The sequence below is a fragment of the Chiloscyllium plagiosum genome, unplaced genomic scaffold (assembly GCF_037043375.1).
Source record: "Chiloscyllium plagiosum isolate Xiang-an unplaced genomic scaffold, Cpla_swu_hap1 HiC_scaffold_39, whole genome shotgun sequence".
NCBI lineage: Eukaryota > Metazoa > Chordata > Chondrichthyes > Orectolobiformes > Hemiscylliidae > Chiloscyllium > Chiloscyllium plagiosum.
This window is the reverse complement of record NW_028270177.1, coordinates 33,883,152-33,896,820: the sequence shown is the minus strand read 5'-3', so window position 1 is coordinate 33,896,820 and position 13,669 is coordinate 33,883,152. Positions and strand designations below refer to the sequence as shown.

The 13,669-nt window shown below is 40.5% G+C and overlaps 1 protein-coding gene across 1 annotated transcript in view; it reads right to left on the bottom strand.

The window, feature by feature from the left end:
• Nucleotides 1-13,669, bottom strand: part of adamtsl3 (ADAMTS like 3) — a 669,182-nt gene that overhangs the window by 303,055 nt on the left and 352,458 nt on the right. The gene's annotated exons all lie outside the window — the stretch shown is intronic.

Sequence of the window (13,669 nt, the reverse complement as noted above, 5' to 3'; positions counted from 1 at the left end):
GTGGACAGAACAATTTCAAAACGCAAAGTAACTCACCTGATGCAAATGAAACACTGATGCATACTGAGGATTTCATAGAGTGTCCTGTACACATAAGTTTGTTCTTTATAAACTATACAGATTTAACAAAATAATGGAACGCTTTAAAGCTTTGTACAGTTCAGTAAAACACCAAGTGTCATGTATAAACCCGAAAATTACTCGTAGAGACATCACAGTCTGAGCACCGAGGGTATTTGTATGAAATTCCTTTGATGGAGGCTCTAATTCATTTTCGTTTCCCAATACAGTGGGGGAAAGAATTTAATGCCAACATAATACCATAACATCACTTACTGCAATTTCCAGCTTTAGGTGTTAAGTGATAAGTATAACAACACTGCTCAGAGTAATTTACAAGCTATAAAAACATGGTTAACATTGCTGCTAAGACTAACAAAAGTGAAGAGAGAGAGATTCCAACAAGAGCATGCTGTTACAGTTCAGGATTTTGACAGAGACCTTATTCCTCATGTAAACAGCTTGAAAATAAATTCCAAAAGCTAACTGTCACTTACTAACATATGCATCATTTAAACACTACTGTACTGAACTAGTACAACACTGGTCCAACAGGAAACCTTTATAAAAATTACAAACTACAGCAGCATTGTCAAAGGTGCCATTTTGTCTGCCTGTCACAGTGAATGCACAAAAACCCTGTATCATTACTGGAAGAAGAGCTCCCCGTTCAGTAATTCAACCATTCATTGATTTACTGGTGGTGGCATATCAATGCACATACATTTGTTGCATTTTTGTCTCCACTCTGAATGCCTTTGAAGGAAATAAAATGGTCTTCAGCCTTTTTGGGAGGCTGTGATTGGATTTATTTACAACAAAACAGAAGTTTGGAAGAAAAAGCACAACACAAATTATTGACCAGAACAATAAATACATGGTCGCTGAGAACGAGTGGGTCAAGGTTGCTTAGTTGAGGAACTCCTGCAGTGATTGTCAGAATGATACATGATAACATTCTAGAAGCGTTGACCTACCTTTAACACATCAAGTTTTTTTTTGATTTGCATCCAAATAGCAAAACAATTACTGGTTACCGCTCTGCTTTTTGTTCTGGATTGGAAGAACATTTTTTTTCCCCTCAGAGGTGTGTGTTGTGAAATGTTATTTTACTTAACAAGTCTATCAGTATATTACCACCATTGTACAACCTCTTTAGCAATTTACCTATCAGTTTTGCAAATCTGTGGGCCGTACATCACTGGAGAGAAATAATAAATGCCGATGGCACAAAACACCACTGATCCAGAATCTGGTTTCCAGCATCTGCAGTCATTGTTTTTACCTAGTTAAAAGATTAGCCTGTATCCAGGGGAGGCAAGATAAGAATCTGAAGCGGAAGTTAATTTGGAACATAAAATGCTGCTTTTTTTGTCCTGTATAGCACTGACTGTAATGTTTGCACTAAAAGCCATTGACTTACTATTACTGAGCATGGCCCTGACAGAGTGATTATAAATTGAATCTGTTTTTTTTTGTAATTTACTTGTAGGAAGTGGGCTTTGCTGGCTGGCCAGCATTTGTTGACCATCCCTCATTGTCTTGGAGAAGGAGAGCTGCCTTCTTGAACTGCTGCAGTCTATATGCTGTCAGCTGACCCACAATGCTCCTCAGGAGTTAATTTCAGGCATTTGACCCAGCAACACTGAACGAATAGTGATGTATTTTCAAGTCAATCAAGATGATTAGTGGCTTGAATGGGAACTTGCAGGTGAATGCATTCCTATGAGTTTGCTGCCCTGAATGCGGTACAAATTTAAAAGGTGCTGTCTAAGGAACTTTGGTAACTTTCTGCAGTGCATCTTGTAGATAGTACACACTGCTGCTACTGAGCGTCAGTGGTGTTGGAGGGAGTGGATGCTTCTGTATATGGTGCCAATCAAGTGGTCTGCTTTGTCCTGATTGAAATTGAGTTTCTTGAGCAAGTGCGAAGTATTCCACTCCACTCCTGACTTGTGCCTTGTAGATTTGAGGAGTCAGGAGGTGAGTTACTTACCACAGTATTCCAAGCCTCTGGTCTGCTCTTGTAGCCACTGTCTTTACATGGTGATTCCATTTGAGTTTCTGGTCAATGATAAACCCAAGAATACTGATAGTGGGGGATTCAGTGATAGTAACACCATTGAATGTAAAAGACTAGTGGTTAGATTATCTCTTCTTGGAGATGGACAGAGCTTGGCATTTGTGTGGCACAAATGTTACTTGCCCCTTGCCAGTTCAAGTCTGGATATTGTCAAGATCTTGTTGCATTTGAATGTGGAATGTTTCAGAATCTGAGGAGCTGTGAATAGTATTGAACAATATGGAATCATCAGCAAACATTCCCACTTGAAACCTTATGATGGAGGGAAGCAGCTGACGATGGTTGGGCCTAGGACATCATCTTGAGGAACTCCTGCAGAGATGTCCTGGAGCTGAGATGACTGACCTCGAATAACCACAATCATATTATTATGTGCTAGGTTTGACTGCAAAAGCGAAGTCTTTGCCGATAGATGTCAGTTTTGCTAGGTTCCTTGATGCCACACTATTTATAATGCTTCTTGGATCTGAAACTATTTTTGTCCTGTGACTTTTGTCTGGATTGTGGAATTTGACAGTTTCACATAATCAGGTTTTACTTCCCTTGAAGAACAGCTGTGCAATTAAAATAAAGCTATCTTATATTTTTCCAAAAAAAAGTTATCCTTCTCTCCCTCACTTTATTTCCCTTTCTTGAGCCTCTCTCACACGTGTAACAGCATTTTCCAAGCTGCAAGTAATCTGCACAGATCGCCCATCAGTCTGACATGGATGGAATGCAAGACAGAACAGTAAAGGCAGAAAAAAGAACAGTAAATGTTCAATATTACTGCTAGATTTGTGGATCAAACTGAATATAAATTGGACAACACCAAATTGCAACTTCTATGTAATGTAGCTGAATATTTAAATAAATCAAAACATTAAATTCAAATAAAGGAACATTCTGACCATATTTTGAATGCAGAATGCTAAAAGACTGAGGTACATATTCAAGTTTCATCTTCCTTTCTTACCACTGGACTTTCAAAAATAAACTTGGGTTGAAATTTATCTGCCCAGTGAAAGCAGTAAGAGTTTGATGTAGAATGCTTATGTGTGGATTGTTTGATTTTGTAGTTGTTTACATCCCTTCAGCTAATTCAGAGACACTCAAGTGATCTTTAAAACACAGTTGAATATAGTAATCATCTTTATAATTAAGCACTACAGAAACTTTTGTTATAATGTTGACATAAATTAAAGGTGGTGTGGTTTTAGGAATGCAGAACATCATAAACACAAGTTAGATGTCTGTGCCTTTAAAACTAGAAGGCATGACTGCTCTACATTCTTGAAATGAATAGTGAGCTCATTGAAGGGATTCACTGCAAATTATAATGCTGAACTCTGACTGTCAGGTCAATTGAGAAAAATGGAGGCAAGTGAGGCAAAACTGGTACTTTGTATTTGCTGAACGACATCACAGGAAGCAAGATACTTAGTGAGCTGCAGCAATATATGCTGTGGTCATACATGTTGCAGATTATATATACAGCAGCCATTAATGGGAAGGATGGACATTAACAGACCGTCAATGAAACTGATCAAGAAAACCACTACTTTGTAAATAGTGACGTCATCCCTATGTTTCACTGTGGCAGTACTGAACCTGGCAACTAAGCATTCAAACACACACCTGGGCAGTGGTGATGTGGTGTTAATCTCTGACAAATATTCTGGTAGTTGATAGAATTTAACTTCAATTAATAAAATCTGTAATATATGGCTGGCCTCAGTGATGGTGACCAGACAACTATCATTGTTCGTTTAAAACCCATCTGTCTCACAAACATGCTTTAGAAAAAGGAATCTGCCATCCTTAGCTGATCTGGCCGATATGTGACTCCAGACCCTAAGCAATGTGGTTGACTCTTAACTGCCCTCTGAAAAGTCTGAGCAAGCCACACACTTTCATGGGTAATCAGGGATGGCAGCAAACGGTGGACTTGCCAGCAATACTCACACTCCATGCAAGAAGGAAAAAAGATAAACTCTTTATTTGCATTGTGTTGTTAGAAATGAGGGAGTAGTCACAACTTACTCAGTCTCAGTCTTGCTCTTGCAATTCTGGTATTGATACTAAACCAGTTAAATTTCTACTAACTGCATCGTGGCACCCAACTTGTTCATGGCAGAGGATTCAGCAATGTTGGCCTCGTCACTGTGGTGAAAGGGTTAAAATTGTGTCCCAATACATGTGTGAATCTAACCGAAAATGGAAGGTGTCGCTTGGTCCCGTGTGAATCTTGTTATACACCTTCCCGTGTGAATCTTCTTATCTGTATGTAACCAGAATGGAATGTGTTTTTTAGCCTTGCTCTGCTGTTCACATGAATGTTTATATCTGGAAAAGGGTATATCAGCTGGAGAAGTCTCCAGTTCGGTAGAGTCTGCTCCGGGGTTACGTTTAACCGCCGAGTGTGGGTTGTTGGCAACCGCTCTACGAGAACTGACGGCTCCCAGTTTTGGTAACATGTAGAGTATAAGCCAGACCCGTTGTAAGTACGAGACTGGTTGTGGGGACACTGCGGGGAATAAAACACTTATATTCTAGCAGACTCGCCTCTTGGCTGTTTGTTCTGTGTCAGACTACTTTCCTGCGAGCCTGGTCCTTGACCTTGAGAATTTTTTAAAACAGTCACGGACTGAAGAGCTAATGCGGCTTTGGAGGCAAACACCTCTTAGTATGGTGGAAGTATTACTCGATGCTGTCAACAAGTCTGAATTTGTTCATTTTTACTGTAGGTTGGCATGGACTATCTTATTAAAGGAATTGCAAATGGAGATGAACAGTGGTCTCACAAACACATAGTTCCATTTCATTTTCCCTAATGATGGAGGTTTATTATTGGAACAGCAAAGGACGGATGAGCGAAGGCTCCTTAGTTGAGGAACTCTTACTGTGATGGCTGAGGCTGCAGTGATTAAACTCTGACAAACACAACAGCCTCCAACTTATTTTTCAGTAGAGTTAACAGTAATGATTAGACGGGTCTTCTTTTGAACCTCATTGATGTCAGCTTTGTACATCTTCCATCAGTTCACACCTACACCAGAGGGTTAAACATATATAACACACTGAGTGATGATTCAGCGCAGAACTTGGGACATGTTACTTTTGCTCTTTGAGGAGATTTTGAGACGACATTTTTTCTTCACCCAGAGATTGGTGAGCATATAGAGTTCTGTTACAGAAAGGCCAAAACATTGAATGCTTTCAAGGAGTTAGATATTGTTCTTAGGATTAAAAGGGAGAAAATAGGAACAGGGCACTGAGTCACATGATTAGTCATGATCATATTGAATCAAGGAGCAGACTGGAAGGGCTAAATGGCGTACTCCTGCCAATATTTTTTACGTTTCTTATTCAGTCATGGGATGTGACTTCATTGTCTAGGCTGGTGTTTATTCTTCAATGATCTCAGTGCTTTGGTTTTTGTCCCGTCGTGTCGGTCTCACCATGGATCAGTTTTCTTTGAGACCAGGAGCCTTTAAATGGACTCTAATGAACCTTGCCGCATATTTACTTAATTTTATAACTTATGATTTTACCGTGACTTCAGTCATTATAGGTGCCATAGTAGGGTGACCTAGAACACTTTCATATGACAATAAATTCTAATTCAAGATAGTTGAAAGCAGTAGCCGTGAACTGCTGCAGTCCTTGGGTGTATGGACACTCAGTGCTGTTGGTTAGGAAGCACCAGGATTTTGGCCCAATGACAGTGAAAGAGCAGAGATGTTGATCCAAGTCAGCATGGAGTGTAGCTTGAAGCGAAGACTGGAGGTCATGGTGTCCCCTTAGATCTGCTTTCCTTAACCTCCTAGTGATTGAGGACATAGGCTTGGAAAGTACTGTTGAAGGATCCTTGCTAAGTTATTACAGTGTATCTTGTAGACAATACACAGTCCTGTCAACTGTGCTGTTGCAGAAAGTTATACCACAAGGTCCTACATGCCCTCTCAGGTAGATATAAAATATCCCTCAGCAGTACGAAGAGCAGAGCTTGTGTGTCCTGGCCAACATGTGCCTCCCAACAAATACGTAACTCCACGATCTGTTCATTTATTTTGGATCAAGAATAGCTGTTCTCATTTTCCTTTTGGCATCCTGCTTTTGTGTCATGTCTGGTTTAAAGTGGTGACGAGGTAATTAGTTGAGTTATCCTGACAGAACCCAAACTGAGCATCAATAAGCAGGTTATTGGTGGATAAATGTCACTGGAAGACTCATCCAATTATATGGTTGATGCTGATTCAGCCCCTCAAGCCAGTTTCACCATTCAGCTGGATCATAGCAAATTCATACCTTAAATTCATTCAATCAACTTTGCTCCATATCGTTAGCCAACATAAAAATATTGATCTCAAACTTGAACAATTCAGTCTAAACAGCATCCAGAGCTCTTTTGTGTGTGTGTGTGTTTCGGATTTTCACTGTCTTAGTTGACTTCACTATAAAATGATGTTGCTGTAATTTTTAAATTGTAATTTCCTGTTTTGGATTCTCCAATCAGGGGAAATTGTTGTTTTGTGTCCATTATTTATCATTCAAACAACTCGATTAGATCACCCCACAATCTTCCAAAAATAGTGAGGATAAAAGCCAAGTTTATGACACCCTTTAAGTCCTGGTATAATTTTGCAAAATTGTTTGGTTCGGCGACTCCACCGATGACAGTCGATGTTTTCTATTGGAGATTGACTGCCCACATCTAAAAGCATAACTCCAGATGGAGTCTGGTCAAAGCAACGTACAATTAAAACATTATTTCCCCAGTTTGAAGTGTGTCTTTTACAGTCCATAAAATCATTTATTATTCAAAGACAGTAGGGGTAAGAGGCAGCCGTTTGGCCTGTCACATTGTTCCACCATAACCTTGGCTGATTCTTCCCATACCCCCCTTCAAAATCCAAATCATTATCTCTTTCTTGAAGCATTCAGCGACTTGACATCCACAGCCTTCTGTGGTAGAGAATTCCAGATTCACTACTGTGATTCTTCAACACAATCCTAAATGATCTACCCCATATCTGAGATAGTGACCCCTGGTTCTGGATGCCCCAATCAGGGAAAACATCAACCCTGCACCTAATCTGTCTAATACCATTAACATTTTTTATGCTTCAATCACTCCCCTCTCATCCTTCTACACACAGGCCCAGTCGAACCAAAGTCTCCTCAAAGGACTGATATCTCGTATCAGTCTGATGAACCTCTGCTGCACTCCCTTTACAGCAAGTAGGAAGACATTTATTGAATTGAATTTATTGTCATGTCTACCGAGGCACAGTGAAAAGCTTTGTCTAGTGAGCAATACAGGCAGATCACGTAGTTAAATAGCATAGATAAATAAATAACAGGTAAACAGCAGCAAAAGCCAAAATACAGGTACTGGCGAATGCTAAGATTTGAGAGCCCATTCAGTATTAGATTAGATTACTTACAGTGTGGAAACAGGCCCTTCGACCCAACAAGTCCACACCGACCTTCCGAAGAGCAATCCACCCAGACCCATTCCCCTATATTTACTCCTTCACCTAACACTACAGGCAATTTAGCATGGCCAATTCACCAAACCTGCACATTTTTGAACTGTGGGAGAGAACCGGAGCACCCAGAGGAAACCCACGCAGACACGGGAGAATGTGCAAACTCCACACAGACAGTTGCCTGAGGCAGGAATTGAAACCGGGTCTCTGGCGCTGTGAGGCAGCAGTGCTAACCACTGTGCCATCGTGCCGCCCGTATTCTAACAACAGTAGGATAAGTAACTGTTTTGAAACCAGCTGGTACATGTGTTCAGGCTTCTGTACATTTATGTAGGAAAACCAGAACTGCATGCACTACTCCAGGTGTGGTCTCCCCAAGGTCTTGTAGAACTGTACTAAGACATCTGGACTTCTGGACTCGAATCTTCTTGTAAAGAAGACGAATACACCTCTTGCTGCATCTGCCTATCTACTTTCATTGACTGGTATACAAGGACAACTGATCCTTTTGTACATCCACACTTCCCAATATATTACCACTTAAACAATCATCTCTTTTTTTTTACACTGAAGCATATAACTTCACATTTAGCCTTGTTGCACTGCATTTGCCCACACACTCAACTTGCCTACATCGCCCTGAAACCTCTATGCATCTTCCTCTTAATTCTTAATCTCATCAGCAAACTTGGAAATGTTGCATTTGGTTCCCTCATCCACATCATTTATAACATATACTGTGGCTAGCTGGACCCAAGCCCTGATCCTTGTGGTACACCCTAGTTTGTCACTTGAATGAAATATCCATTTATTCCCTATTTTTACTCTGTCAACCAATTTTCACTCAGTACCAACATAGTAAGCTCTATCCAACATGCTTTAACTTTTCTCACTGACCTCTTGAGGTCTCTTATCAAAAAGCTGTGTGAAAATCTAAATACAAAACATCCACTGGCTCTCTTTCATCTATTCTACTAGTTATATCTTCAAGAAACTCCAGTAGATTTGTTAATCATGGTTGCCTTACATAACCCACGCTGGCATTGTCTTATCCCATTAATGCTTTCTAAATATTCTGGTACCACATATTTTATAATGGACACAAGCACTTTCCTCACCATGTTAGGTTAACTGATCTGTAATTCACCGTCTTTTCACCCCCTCGCTTTTAAAATTAGCGGGGTTGTATTTTTCACCCTCCAATCTGTAGGAACTGTTCCAAAGTCCATAGAACAGCACACTGTGAATGACAATTGCTCTTTGTGAAAAATGGCACCTCTCATAACATGTATTTAGCAAAAATACTGAATACTAAAACTATGATCAATTCAAACAGAATAGTTACAAAATTCATTGCAGGTTTTGAAAAGGAAAATTTGTTTCAATCAAGAAAAGCTAGAACAACAGTAACATAGAAATTTATTCCTACAATAAATGGATTGGCATCTGTCTATCGCAGGAAACAATGGACTATGTACAAGAAGAATGAAGATTAGAGTGCTGCTGGAAAAGCACAGGTCAGGCAGCATCCAAGGAGCAGGAAAATCAATGTTTCAGGCAGGAGCCCTTCATCAGGAATTTCCTGGTGAAGGGCTCCTGCCCGAAACATCAATGGGTGAGCCCATGGGTGTGCCGTTGATTTGTTCATATATTTGGTTGTTAAATGTGAAGTGTGTTGTGAGGCACAGGTCCAGTAGTTTGCGTATGCAGTCTTTGTTGATAGGTTCCCCGTCTTGTTGTCTGTTCTGTATGTCCAGCAGGTTAGCTATTGTTTCTCTGGCTAGGGTTTTGTCGATAGAGGTGAACAGTGCCGCTACATCGAATGAGACCATAGTTTCTTCCTTGTCTATGTGTATATTTCTGATGATGTCCAAGAATTCCTGTGTTGACTGTGTTGACCCAATATACCAGCCACTGCAGCGGACAGCTGAAACTGACAACTGGAAGCGGCAGACACAAATCACTGTAAATGCCGGAGGAAACATCACAGAAGCACTTCACAGGAGGCTCCCAAGCACTGAGGATGTCACCTAGACAGGGAACGAAACGTCTGCAACACAAATTCCCAGCTTGGCGAACAGAACCACAACAACAACAAGCACCCGAGCTACAAATCTTCGCCCAAACTTTGAAAATCTTAAATTAAACTATGTTTTTCCAAATAGTCATAAATCCTATTGCTTAGAATCCTTTCCAGTATCTTGCTTACCATAGATGTAAGACTGACCGGTCTGTAATTCCCAGGGATTTCCCTCTTCCCTTTCCTTGAACAAAGGAACATTTGCCTCCCTCCAATCATTCAGTACTACTTCCATGGAGAGTGACAATGCGAAGATCGTGGCCAAAGGCGCAGCAACCTCAATCCTTGCTTCCTGTAGAAACCTTGGATATATCTATCTTGATGCTTCCCAGAATTTCCAGCACATCTACTTTCTTAATATCAATTTGTTCAAGCCTATTAACCTTGTCCACTGTGTTCTCACTATTAACAAGGTCCCTCTCTTGTGAATGCTGAAGCAAAAACTCATTTAGGGCCTCCCCTACCTCTTCAGACTCCAAGCACAAGACCTCTGTTTTTGTCACACCCTTTCCTGACTGCTCACCACGCCAAACACCAGTCAGCAGCATAGACTTCCTGAGCAGTGACTCTGATCCCAGACAACGTGAGATCTCACTTGCAAACATCTTTGTATCACAGCTATATTTCATCTGTTCATCATCTGCTGAGAGCAAACTCCCCACGGAGCATATGTTTGAGGATGCGGCGATCATCATCATCACGTGGCTCAAGTGACTCAGCCAACAGAATCACTGCCAACTCAAGGGGGTAAATGGGATGTAGGCCCCTGCACATTGGTGTGACTTCCAAATTCAGCCCCAGTTAATGCCCAATATTCATCTGAGACAGCAGAGGTGGAAGCTGCTCAGTTTTTTTTGGTTTGTATAAGCGGTTTCGCTACTGTAATGAAGGGTGCTGAGATCACAAGCCTGGTACAGATGAAGCTCTATGTTTCTTGCTGTTTGTCTGCTCTCAACTTTGCCACAACAGCTGCAGCCTTTGGCAATCCTGGTGCTGATTTTGGCATCAAGCATCGGCTTTCTAGAATAATGCACGCTACACGTTCCAAGCTCTGGACACTCGGAAAGACAACGACAACTGAAGAAACCTGAAACACAGATCTGAACTGAGCTTTAAATGTAGGCATTAACTTAGTGAGTTGTGAAGTAAATATTATTTTAAAAGGCATTTGAGATCCCTGAGCGCCATTTCTTGGAGTAGAATCACACTCAGGATGACGAATATGGAGGTGTCATTTTGCTTATGATTTTTAACCATGTCAGCAATTCTATTAATTACACAGGAATGCTCTGTTGCTGGTTAGTGGGATGCAGGCTTGTGTCTCTGATTTCTGAATCAAGACTTGTGTCTCTGATTTTTGAGACTTCCTGCTCATTCCCCCTGCCTCTTGATGTTCTGACTTAAGTGTCACATGACATTGAAAATGAGCACATCAATACAGTACTAATAGACAGCTGCATTTTCAGATGGGCCATCTTTTGCATGTGATGCCAACCAAATAGACTTTGCCATTGAAATGAAGAGTTATTGTAAACAGATGACAGAAACAGGTAATTTGATCTCTTTCCTGCTATTTATCCTTTGGCAATATCTGAAAACAGGAGATTCTTAATAGCTGCTGTTACCTGATTATGTTAGGTGGATTTAAAGTTGAAATGACTTACTGCATCTTTCATAATCAGTCCTCACAATGATCATTAATATACTATAAATGTCTTTGAGGCTTGATTCACTTTATTCTAATGGACTCTTTGGCAGAGACTTAGGGTCATTCCAACATGTGGCAACTGAACTGTAGGTGACGAAATCAGGGACAAGCCCCAATTCTGCTGAAGTGGAAAACCTCATCTCTCTTTGCTCTCAACTACACTGCTAGAATCAATGTTAATATATATAAAACAAAGTATACAGTATATTGTTAGAACACTGGCTATGCCCTTACTGCTGGAGAATAATAAATGGAGACAAGCCAGCCTGTGTTAAATGCTGTCTAATCGATGATATGCAAGGATTGTTAAGCAAGTCTGGAAATAATTCACAAGCGCACCATCTTAAGACAGAGGGAGTCACAATAACTGGAGGCCTCAAAAAAAAACATAATGGGCGGAGGGTATCTACTTAATTATGAACTTCTATCTGGTCTTGCTGTAGGGTTTAAATACTTACAAGGCATGGAAAAATATCTGATGTGTCTGAAAAGGTACAAACAGATTCTGTTTAACACAGACTACATTATTATCAAACAAAAACTATTTCAACACTTAAAGTCTATTTCATTTTTACAAAACAAGCTTAACACATGCTGTCTCTCAAAATAAAAGGAGCAGTTTTTGTATAACATTATATTTAGCCACTTTGCCCAACACCATCAGTTCATATCAAGAACTCCTGAAAATTGAATATTAAAACTTAAGGCTGCTTATTCTTTGAATGTCTGCCCATTTCAAAACTTTCTCAGTCCTAAAATACCTGTTTTTTTTAGGTAATAAAGTGTTTCTTTTAAGGGAACAATTTTAATCTAACTCACATGCAATTCTAGTTTTACACTGTGTCCAACTTTACTTGCTATTAATACTAAAGAATAGGTACATTTTGGGGAGACAGTGGCAGAGTTGCAATGTCATTTGATTAGTAATCCAGATTCCAGGTTAATGCTCTTCCAGCACTCATACATCTGGAACTGAAAGATGGTGTCAATAATGGTTTGAAACTACCACTGACTGTAACATAAATCTATCTAATTTGCTCATGTCCTTACCTGGACTGACCTTCAGGCAACCAAGGCACAATGGTGTTGACCCTTATCTACCCTCTGAAACTGCCAGGCAAATCACTGAGTTCAAGGGGAATTAGGGATGGCTGGCAAGTGTTTACCTAGGCCAGTGGTACCCCCATCCCATGAAAGAATAAACAAAAAAAGTACGTACATACTCATGGCATTGTATTATATCACAGTCATCAACTCTGACTCTTGAAGCAAAATGGTGGCATCTTCTCAGATGGGAAGGGAGGGGAAATGAGGAGGGGTACAGAGGAGAACAAGAGGGAGACTGCAAGTAGGAACAGAAGGAGGACCATTTAAATCCTATGGTTTCTAAGAAAGTAATGCTTTGTGTTTTGTAGCCTTAAGTGTAATGGAGGAGGTATGGTTACAAAAGATATTGATGAATTGTTCTTATTCTGCTCTACTCTAAATATCCCATCTCATAGAATCCCTACAGTGTGGGATCAGACCATTCAGCCCATTGAGTCAACACAGACCCTCCAAAGAGCATCCCACCCAGATCTTATCCTTACAGCCCTGTACTTCACATAGCTAATCCACCTAACCTGCACATCTTTGGAATGTGGGAGGAAACCAGGGCACCCAGACAGAGTCTGCACAGACACAGGGAAAATGTGCAAACTCCACACAGACAGACAGTCACCCGAGGCTGGAGTCGAACTTGGAGCCTTGGTGCTGTGAGGTAGCAGTGCTAACCGATGAGCCACCATGCCACCCTAACAACCAAATGCAATAGTCATCCCATCCCATTAAAATACAGAAATTAGTGTTGCTATTGAACAGCATCAACTAATAAAGCAGTTAGTGACAATTTGAAAACGTAATGTACCTCCCTGAAAACCAAAAGGTCACCTTCAATAAAACTCAAGAACAGCTCTTAGAAAAATGAAAATTATTTTGACCATCTCTTTCCCCATTCTGAGCTAAGTTAAAACTTGAAAGGGGCACGATTTTGACATGGTGGATAGGGTAGATATTGAGCAACTGTTTTCCCTAAGGACACTGTTTCAGGATAAGGAGCCTTTTATATTCGCTCACAAGATGTTGGCAGCCCTACCTCGGCCAGGCATTTATTATCCATCCCTAGGAAGGTGACGTTCAGCCATCTTCTTGAATTGCCATTATTCATGCAAACTGGTGCACCCACACTCATTGACGAAAGAGCGTTCCACAAGTTGAACCCAGCA